Raw genomic sequence first — 8,327 nt, 5'->3', positions numbered from 1 at the left:
GGTGAGGGGAATTTGGACAGTATCCAGTAGGCCCCAGGTAGCTCAGGAAGGACTTTGAGCTGGAACCTGTACACGTAAAGTACTGTATATCCAGTGATTTGGAAGTTGAGGGGCAGAAAACAAAGAGCTCATTTAGCAGAGTTGTCTATACTTGGGGAGAAAAGCATCTGGGGGAGGGGTTTACACTGGGGGAGGGTGTGACAAAGGAGACTGGTGTGAGAGACCTTTGGGGAAACCAGAGTACTTCCATGTTGCATCACGGAGGGCAGAGAAAGAGACACCCTGCTGTGTCCGCTGTTTAGCAGGGTGACAGCACTGTGGTCACAGAGGTCAAGGTTGACAAGAGGAGCCAGCCTTTGGGGAAACCGGTAGATTTGGCTTTAGGTGTGTGGAGATGTAGTCAGTATTGCAAAATACTGATGGAGGTTTTTTGAAGGCAAATGAAAATGGCGTTGCTACAGGCTCTCTGCTCCATCACATCTCTGCCTTTCCAGAAAGAAGGGAGTAAAATTTCTCGGTAGTCAAAGTTCATTTTTGCAACCTCTGCACCTGCATTTACAATTTCTGGAAACACTGGATTTAGGAATACTATGGTGTTTTGATTTCGTTTTATCATCCTTTTTGCCTTACTTTTCAATCTTAACATGTGGGCTTATTCCCTCCGTATCAAAAACTGAATGTTCTGAATTTGTGGAAAGAATTTACATGGTTTATTCTTGGCCACTCTTCTCATATTTCTCTCTCGTTGTCTCCTCGCCCATTGTTCCTTTACGTTCCTGTCTCTCTCCCTTTATTCTCTCTTAGCTTAGGTCTCCCCCAAGAATGCTCAAGTGCAACTATTCTCGGCCTAAATGCCACAGACAACCAAATGTCAGAACGAGGAAGCACAGCCTTGCTAATCCCCCTAGGAACTGGAAAGCAGAAACTCTCTGGTCTTGATCAGACATTTGGAATCCACCTCTATTTCTCCCTTGTAACTCCTAACAGTTTCTAAGAAACACCTGTCCTCTTATATGATTTAAATGTCATCTTATAAACATCTGTCTCTTAATATTCTGACAGTTTTCCTTTATGGGAGAGCAAGCGCCTCCTCAGAAGTGAGTCTTATTTACCACTATAACCCTGGTACAGTTCTGGAGCCTGGCATCCAACTGTTGAATGAATAAAGGGATGATTAAGTGTGGCAGAAGGGCCCATCTGCCTTTTTATCTTCTCCCTAGCCTTTCAGCTTTTTCTAACTTTTTCTTTTAACCAGGGGTGAGTTGTTCCATCAATACAATAGAAAGATTTGGAGAGTCATCACCAGGTACTATGAAATGCCTTGCACATTGAGGGCGCTTAGAGTTTAACAACTAAAAATGTTATAGGAGACAAGAAAGCAAGGGTTTGCCAAACTGTTGGTAGCTCTAAATTCATAACCAATATGGAAAAGAAACCATATGTCAAGGGTAAATATATATGCATATATGTGTGTGTATATATGCTTTTTCTGTATTCATTTCTTTAGAATTATTTCCTATCAGAGTATGTGTGGTGTTTTTGGTGTTATTATTGGTAGATGCCATCTAGTGGTGTAGAATAGCATCTGTTCTTAGAGCCATTCAACTTCTAAGTTCTTATAATTATTATTATTACTTTGTTATTTCTTAAAAGTAGAACCAAAAACACTGTTTAAAGAATACTGTAAGTCCCAAGTAGGAATAAAATTTGGAGGATTAAGATATAAACTTTAGGGGGCTTCCCTGGTGGCGCAGTGGTTAAGAATCTGCCTGCCAATGCAGGGGACAGGGGTTCGAGCCTTGGTCTGGGAAGATCCCGTGGAGAAACTAAGCCCACGTGCCACAACTACTGAGCCTGTGCTCTAGAGCCCGCGAGCCACAACTACTGAGCCCGCGTGCCTAGAGCCCGTGCTCCGCAACAAGAGAAGCCACCGCAATGAGAAGCCCATGCACTGCAATGAAGAGTAGCCCCCGCTCGCCGCAACTAGAGAAAGCCCACACAGCAATGAAGACCCAATGCAGCCAAAAATAAATATGAACAAATAAATTTATATTTTTAAAAAAGATATAAACTTTAAGTCTCCTATGGCAGAAAATTGAAAAACAAGTACAGGACTTTATCTCTCAGCGTAATCCATCCACCCGTTCTTTTACTCATTCATCAGATATTTATCAAGCCCCTACCCTGTGCTAGGTTTGGTGTGAGGGACTTGAAATAAAATCCCAGTGCCTACCTTGAATGGTAAGAGGAAATGGTAAACGTTGGTGGCCCACTGTGTTTTTGGCACTCATGCCATGCCAGGCTCTGTGCCACACACTTTGTACCCCAACCTAAATCATCTGGAATCATCACCACAGCCCTCTGAGGTATGATTGTCCCTGTTTTTCAGATGAGGAAAATGGAACTTGGAGATATAACTTGTCTATAGTCCTGTATCTAAGAAGCATGCAAACTAGTTCAGAGCCAGGGTCTGACATCAAAATGTGTGAGCTCCTAAAAATCCACTCTTTGGGCTACAAAAGCAAGGGCAAAGGAGGCAGATGTTTTTGAATTACATACAGTCTAGGTCTTTTTTTGGGAAGTGAAATGAAGCGAGAGGGCAGAAGACAATTTTAAGGGTGGTTAAGTTTGCACAAGTCATTTAGCTGTGGGTCTGGGCTGGAGAAGGTAAGGGGTAGAAATATGAATAGGTATGGCCAAAAGTTTGGATCATCAGAAAAGGAATAATCCATCTGTCTTGGATGATTCTTGGAGATACATTGGATTGGGAACATTAGAGCAAAGACCAACATGTAGGAAGCATGTTGGTCACTGATCATCACTCCATCCAATATTGCCTTTGCAGATCTCTATAGCACATGTCTATACAACAGGACATTTTTAATGTGTTGCCTTTGCACTGTTCTTCAAATTATTTCCTATGTAAAAATCCTAGCTCAGCTCTCTCGTACTTCCTTGAGGATGGTCTCATTTTTTCTAGGTAATAATCTTCTGTATGCTACAGGGCAGAACACAGTAGTCCTCCAAGTATACTTGCAGAATTGAGGGTTTTAAAAAAATTATTAGATGGGTTTCTTTTTATTCCTGTGGATAGTATGTGACATTTAGCACACTCTTTTTTTTTTCTGCGGGACGCGGGCCTCTCACCGCTGCGGCCTCTCCTGTTGCGGAGCACAGGTTCCGGACGCGCAGGCTCAGCGGCCATGGCTCACGGGCCCAGCCGCTCCACGGCATGTGGGATCTTCCCGGACCGGGGCACGAACCCGTGTCCCCTGCATCAGCAGGTGGACTCTCAACCGCTGTGCCACCGGGGAAGCCCCTAGCACACTCTTTAATAACTCTGACATTATTCTACTGGGTTCCACTTGAAGAGGAACACGTGCTTTCTTTTTATCAGGAACATTTGCATATTGATATGTCATCATATCATATCAATATTGTCATATTGTTGACAAGGACCGGGAACCCAGCTTTCTGAGCTTCACCATTTTCCCTTTAATTGTAGCAGAACTTGGCGCTTCTTATTTTGCTTCACAAGGCCATAACCTACCAAGTTTCTGTTTCCGTTTTGAGAGAAAAGGTGAAGCAGTGCCCGGTGCTCTTCCACATGGGAGTATTTCTCCTCCAAGAAAACAGGACCTGGCATGGACAAGGCACCATATATCTGTTTGTTACATAAGTGAATAAGCCCGTGCTTGACTAAAGGGCACAGCTGTTTCCCAGACATGTGTCACACCGTCAGCTCCTGTGGGTTTGCTCACTGTGCTTCCTCTTGCTTGGAATGCTCTTTCCTCCTGGCTCGGCCAGTCTGATGCCCTTGGTGAAGCCTTTACCACGAGGCCCAAGCTTTTTGCCTGCAGACAGCTGGCTCTCCTACTCTCCCTGTGGGCACCACTCATTGATGGTCCTGGAGCACCTTCTCATGAAATTCCCAAATGGTCCGGGGTACAGCCCTTTGGGTCCTTCGAGTCTAACATAATGCCCTGAATGTAGCACGCAATCAATACATATTTGTGGCAGATTATGAATATTCATTTGACTTAAAAGGACTACTTTCAAAAAGTGAGTTGATAGTAGAGAAGGGAAAGAAGAAACGAGGGTGGGAATCTAAGCACTTACTTAACTTGCTCTTCAGGTTTATTACAGTAGATGCATGTCGTCTGTGAGTAGAAGCTTTCTGGAGTGTGTCTAGGAAATCAAGCTCCCGTTCTGCTCCGTTCAAAGGTAAATAGACACAAGTACCAGCCAAGGTCGGCCGACAAGCTCAGAACCTTGGAATGGGGTAGACAGCTGGTATGTCTTTGAACTTTACACCTTTTAGAGGAAGATAGGTAAGATTGATGTTGGAATTATTTCAGAGGGAGTTGAGGTGATGATTCAGAATTGTAGACAGCATTACTCCCTTGAGTTTGTTGCTTTAGGAGCTCTTAGAGCATGATGAAATTCACAGGAGGTAAAAAAGACTTGAGAGACAGAAAGTGATGTTTAGAGAACAAGGGAGTCTTTTTTCTTCTGAATCTTATTTTATTTATTTTTTTATACAGCACGTGCTTATTAGTTCTCTATTTTATACATATTAGTGTATATATGTCAATCCCGATCTCCCAATTCATCCCACCACCACCCCCGCTTTCCCCTCTTGGTGTCCATACGTTTGTTCGTTCTCTACATCTGTGTCTCTATTTCTGCCTGAGAACAAGAGAGTCTTGACCTGAGGGAGGGTGAAGGTGATGAAACGCAGGATGGGTCACTCTGGCTTTTAGGCAAATACATCTTCACACTTCAGAGTAATATTCTTCTTTAAAACTTTAGGGAAGTTTATAGCTTTAATAGAAAAAAGAATTTTTTTTTTTTTGCGGTACGCGGGCCTCTCACTGCTGTGGCCTCTCTCGTTGCGGAGCAACAGCCTCCGGATGCGCAGGCTCAGTGGCCATGGCTCACGGGCACAGCCGCTCCGCGGCATGTGGGATCCTCCCGGACCGGGGCACGAACCCGTGTACCCTGCATCGGCAGGCGGACTCTCAACCACTGCACCACCAGGGAAGCCCGAAAAAAGAATTTTTTTTCTGTAAGATATTCTAAGGCCGAAATGATGAACTGATATCTTAACAGATGCTGCAATTCCACAGGCTCCGGTCTAAGTTTCCCTTCCCTGAAAGAGCAGTAAACAAGAGGGCTGCAGGAAAGAAGACCAGCGAGGGAGGACACACGCATTACATCTAATAGGATTTTTCCAGAATATGTTATTTGGTGAAGAAGGTCCCAAATCATCCCTCAGCTTGGCCTCTTGAAGATCTCACAGTCTGCCAGAAGGCGGACACTTTGTAGTTCTGGCCCTGGGTTGGATCACCACCATCCAGAATTGACCAGGCCTGGCCAAGAGGCCTGGTCATGTTTGCTGAGGCCTAGAACATTCCGGAGGGCTGCATGTGACCTGTGGTTCTGGGAACGCCAGAAACTCTCAGGGACTTTCATAAATGCACACAACTGTTTACTGTCAACTACAAGCGTTTAAAAAAATACGGCCCTCAGCACCTTGGTGACAACCCATGGACTCACATCGTCACTGCTTTAGGAGTCCAAACTCTAAGGGGGAAGTGGCTCTTTTCTTCATGGCCCTTACAGAATAGTGGAAATGATAATGACATGTGCAGTTACATGAAGAGTGAGAAGTACTGTGACAAAGTGCTGTGAAGGGGGGCGTTTATCCTCTGTTGGCTTCTGCAGGAAGTGTCCCTCCAAGGCTGTTCCTGTGTCCATACCTCTCGTAGAGCATCTGCCAGATATGGGGATGGGCACAGGTGAGATGGAGCGATGATGAAAAGCAGGGCCCATGTCCTCTGCAGGTTTATATCCCCAGCACTTGGCACCTCTGGATCACCACAAGGTCTCCATACATGTTTGTTGAATGAATAAATGACAATCTTGGTAAATGCTGTTAATGAGGTGACAGCTGGGAGAACTCAGGAGTTTGGTCATGTCAGAACGTTGCTCTCTGATGCATTTTATTATACGCATTCCCATATCGTATGCCCCTACTTTACAGAGATAGAAAAGGCTGTACAATATTTATAGGCTTTGGATCACAAAGAAATATAACATGGGAGGGACCACCTCTAACTTATAAGAGGGTTATGTTTTAGGGCATGTTTTTGGGATAGGGAGGTACAGACAACATTATCTCTCCAGGAAGAATTCTGCTTCCAGAAAAGGAGGAACTGAAAACTCTGAAGCCAGTCTCAGGAAACACAGCCCTAGCAGCTCTCCCACAGGAAAGCCGGCTCAGGAAATCCTACGGTGGGACTGGAAGGTAAGGTAGAGTCTATTCCTGCTACTGATCCCTTAAGGCAGAAATTTACATGAACAGTTTCAGGTAAAGCTTCCTCCTGGGTGATCGAGATCTCCTAGCAAAGTAGAAAAGGAGGGTAACAAAAGTTCATTTTCTTTCTCCTCGTCCAGATCAAGATCCAACAGCATTTCTCCCTTGGGTGGAGGGCTGCCTGGAGGCGGGGTGGGCGGGCCCAGGGGCTGGGCCGGGGGCGCCAGGACTGCACGCCTCTCCCAGCCTCCTTCCAGGCTCCGCAGCATTCCTGCGCGCTGGCACCACCTGACTTCTTGCGCGATGCTCCGTGCATCCTCCCACCACAGCTCCTGGGGTCAGGGGACCGCCTGGGCGATCCGGGGCGCCTTCGGGGGTCGGCACACAGTAGGGCTTGCCCCTCCCCGCTGTCTTCCTGTGAACACAGCGATGCGGCGATCTTGCGGCGTCCTGTGGCAGGTGCCTGCGCAGCGCCCGGCAGCTGTGGCGACGTTCAGGCTCTTTGGGGTGGGATGTGGGGAGGCGCGGGGACCAAGCGCCGGCGGGCGCGATTCTCTCCACTCCATAGAGTGGAGGCCGGGCAGGGACACTGGCAAGGGGGCGGCGCGGAGCCAGATTCGAGGGCGTGTGTGCGTGCGTGCGTGCGTGTGTTTCTCACTGCCTCTTTGATCAGGTCTTTATTCAAAGTGAGCTGTCCAAAATGATTTGACCTCCAAGGGATACACACATCTAAGTTTATGCGGCAGGATTCTTCTCCTCTGTGGTGGGTTTTCTTTTCTGCGGGCTCCCCAGTGGCCGGTTTCTTGGTAGCTGCGGCCTCCTCCCGCAGCCCCCCACAGAAGGCTTCTTCTGCTTCTTTATGCCAACGGCTTCCTTTCCTTTCTTTCCTACAAAAGGCTTCTTGCCTGGAACCCCTCCCCATCGGATCCGGCTTCTACCGCCGCCGCTGCCCTATCCACCTGGAGTTTGTGATTCTCAGCCTGGCGAAGAATGATGCCCAGCTGCACGGTCTTTGCACGTGGGTTTAGTTAGATTCAACATGACTCTCAGGTATTTCAGCGGATTCTTCTTCAGGATGCTGCGATGACTCTTCTTGGGCGGTGCTCTGGGGTTTTCCAGGGTTCTGCCGAGGTCTGTGTTGAGCATCTTGTGCGTGGGAAGGTGGTAGTTACTCTTGAAAGACTCAAGTGCCCTACAGATCATCTGACTTTGCTGAAAGCAAATCAGAAACGCTGTCCACGAGGAGCAAGTTCCCAAACGTCCAGTTTTGCTTACATTAAGCAGAATCATTCCTTTTAAAGGGAGAGGAGAATTAGGGAGCCAGGGATGTTCTTCAAGGCCTCGATGCCATCGTCCCCGTGATAGATGATGCAGGGTCCCCTGCCGTGCACACCCCGCTGTGTCTCACTTTGCTCTTTGCCAGCGCGCATTTGCTCAGAGGCACAGACCTTCTTGATATTATTCCAGGCCTTCAGTTTCTTAAGAAGTGCAACAGCCCCCTTGTTCGTCTCGTAGCCTTCAACGTTATCTTCAAGCACCAAAGGAAGTTCAGGACTTCCTCAGTACAGTGACCTTTAGCCACGACCAGTGCCGGTAAGGCCCAGGCAGCCAGGGCAGAGCAGATGGCACGTCACTGCGGGGCCAACGTGCCAGGTTTGGTTGGCTCAACGTGCGAACCCAAGACACATCTATTTCCCCAGTTAAGAATCACATTTCTCAAACTGTAGGAATTAAAAAAAGATTATGTCTTGCTCAGTAAGAATTTTCGGCAACTGTGCCTGAGAACGCAGGAAGACACCAATTACGACATCCCTGAAACAGATTCGGGGTTTTTAACTTATCGGTGCCAGAGGGAGGGGTGAAAACGAGTCCCGAGGAGGACGGCGACAGCGCCCCCGGACTGCGGGTTCAGGTAGGCTGCGCCCTCGCGCAGCGCCCTCCGCAGGAAGACCGCCGAGCCCCTCCCGGCGCCCAGCTCCAGCGCGCCTCGGGGCCTGGGAACCGCGCA

The 8,327-nt window shown here is 47.6% G+C and overlaps 1 pseudogene; it reads right to left on the bottom strand.

Annotated features, from left to right (window-relative positions):
• Positions 1 to 7,054: 7,054 nt before the first annotated feature.
• Positions 7,055 to 7,949, bottom strand: LOC112395097 (60S ribosomal protein L4 pseudogene; annotated as a pseudogene).
• Positions 7,950 to 8,327: the final 378 nt, after the last annotated feature.

The sequence above is a fragment of the Neophocaena asiaeorientalis genome, unplaced genomic scaffold, assembly GCF_003031525.2.
Source record: "Neophocaena asiaeorientalis asiaeorientalis breed wild unplaced genomic scaffold, Neophocaena_asiaeorientalis_V1.1 scaffold436, whole genome shotgun sequence".
Classification (NCBI taxonomy): domain Eukaryota; kingdom Metazoa; phylum Chordata; class Mammalia; order Artiodactyla; family Phocoenidae; genus Neophocaena; species Neophocaena asiaeorientalis.
Note: the sequence above shows the minus strand (reverse complement) of the source record. Positions and strands in the feature narration are given on the sequence as shown.